Source organism: Dama dama, chromosome 8 (genome assembly GCF_033118175.1).
Source record: "Dama dama isolate Ldn47 chromosome 8, ASM3311817v1, whole genome shotgun sequence".
NCBI classification, from domain to species: Eukaryota; Metazoa; Chordata; class Mammalia; order Artiodactyla; family Cervidae; genus Dama; species Dama dama.
Window position 1 is genome coordinate 105,321 of NC_083688.1, and position 2,634 is coordinate 107,954.

Below are 2,634 nucleotides of genomic sequence, written 5' to 3' on the forward strand. Positions count from 1 at the left end.
AGGGTGACAATATACAGCCTTGATGTACTCCTTTTCCTATTTGGAACCAGTCTGTTGTTCCATGTCCAGTTCTAACTGTTGTTTCCTGACCTGCATACAGGTTTCTCAAGAGGCAGGTCAAGTAGTCTGGTGTTCCCATCTCCTTCAGAATTTTCCACAGTTTATTGTGATCCACACAGTCAAAGGCTTTGGCATAGTCAATAAAGCAGAAATAGATGTTTTCATGAAATTAAAAGACGGTTACTCCTTGGAAGGAAAGTTATGACCAACCTAGATAGCATATTAAAAAGCAGAGACATTACTTTGCCGACAAAGATCCGTCTAGTCAAGGCTATGGTTTTTCCAGTGGTCATGTATGGATGTGAGAGTTGGACTGTGAAGAAAGCTGAGCGCCAAAGAATTGATGCTTTTGAACTGTGGTGTTGGGAAGACTCTTGAGAGTCCCTTGGACTGCAAGGAGATCCAACCAGTCCATCCTAAAGGGGATCAGTCCTGGGTGTTCATTGGAAGGACTGATGCTGAAGCTGAAACTCCAATACTTTGGCCACCTCATGCGAAGAGTTGACTCATTGGAAAAGACCCTGATGCTGGGAGGGACTGGGGGCAGGAGGAGGAGGGGACGAGAGAGGATGAGATGGCTGGATGGCATCACCGACTCGATGGACATGAGTTTGGGTGAACTCCGGGAGTTGGTGATAGACAGGGAGGCCTGGCGTGCTGTGATTCATGGGGTCGCAAAGAGTCGGACACGACTGAGCGACTGAACTGAACTGATACTTATATATGTAGAAGGGCATATAATTCTCCAAGCAAACAGTACTATTTGCTTTTATGACATCAATTTTGAATGCTTGTGTGCCACTTAACGACAGTGTTTATGTCCTGTAAGCAAATTGTTCGGGAAATAGTTTAAGCTGAATTTCAATTTTCTGTGCTGATGGGAGAGTTAGAGCACCTTCCTTGAGTCTTAAGGGGATATTTTACTCTCCGTTTCTGACAAAGTCTCTTACACTTTAGCGGGTTACTTTTAACAATGCTTATTAGTGCTATAACTACAAAGATTACAAAAAAATATAGAACAGATGCTAGATCTCCAATGATAATATATTGGTGATCAATGGAATCTCTTCCAATTCATGTGTGTTAATAGGTCCACTACTGGGAATCAAAAAAAAAAAAAAAAATTAGCTAAGAGGTATCAATGTTACACCTTATTGTTTTGATATACAAACTACTGGGACAATTGCCAAAATAACAGTTGGGAACATTAGGGATAATACACCCATTTAGTGTGGATAGATCACAGAACAGCATATGCAAATTACAAGTATTATCTCAGTTTGATGTGAAGGGGGAGTGCTGAAGGAGTTAGCTAGCATATAATTTTCTGGGTCTCCTAGAGGGTCAGATGAGAATACTATTAGAATTATTAAGACTAATAATAAGAACAAAGCAACCAAGGAATCCTCAACTTTGTAGTTCAGATGAAATGAGATTTTGCTAGAACTGGATGAGATCCCTGTTGGATTACTAGACTCTGTTTCATGAAAGATTAGTAGTTAATCGACTGCTAAAACTGCAATTTAAAAAAAAAAAAAATGGCAAGATAAAATGGAAGGCAAAGAATCCAATGAGGACCAGAATCCTCCTGTGATCCTTTTGAATAACTTAGTGTCAATGGGAAGAATGGCTAAAACAAAACTTGACAAACCTGTTTCTCCTCAAAGGGACATTTAGACTCATTGCAACAGGTAACACACAAACACTACAGCTATTAAAGAAACAGTAAGCTGGTTCTAATGTTCATAATTCTAATACAGTGTAAAATCCACATACAGGCTTCTTGCTACATGAATAAAGAAACAAAGAACATGGAACCTCCATTTCCATGTAAGTAACAAATAATCCATAGATTGTTCATATATGGGTACACGTGACTTGTACTTCATGTACAATGTATTGCTAGAAATAAATATGTTGTGATTTCATTTGCAAAAGTAAACAAATACAAAGCAAACAATGGGAATTTCATAATGATATTTGATGGGGACAGTAGATCAATAAATGCACTGTTAACAATTATGATTAACATCTTGAATTTTCAAATGTTCATCATTACTGTTCTTACAGTCAAAACACAATGATTTTTCCTTTCATTGCCATGTTTCAATTCCAAGTAAGAATATTGATGACATTCATTGTATTGTTAGTTTTATAAGGTTTTTTCAAAAATTTTCATAAATTTGTAGTAGGTTTGGATTTATTAACATGGTAGAATTGTTTGTGTTATCCTAATGAATTTGGATGAGTGATCTTGGGGATTAATTTTTTTTTAATATATAGGGTAACTGTTAGTAGTTTTTGGTAATACAAAAGCTATGGCTACTAAGCATGATGCTGAGGTTTGAGTTAAAAATCGTCTTGGGTATATTCCCTTTCTATAATGATGGAAATACAGATTAAAGTCACAATGCAATATCTGTTCACATTCACTAAACAATTAGAATCAAGATCAAATATTAACAGCAATGTAGAAAATCAGAAACCATACGCTTTGCTTGTGGATATGGAAAATAGCAGACTATATGCATAATAGTTTGGTATTTCCTCAGAAAGATAAAAATACACTTACTG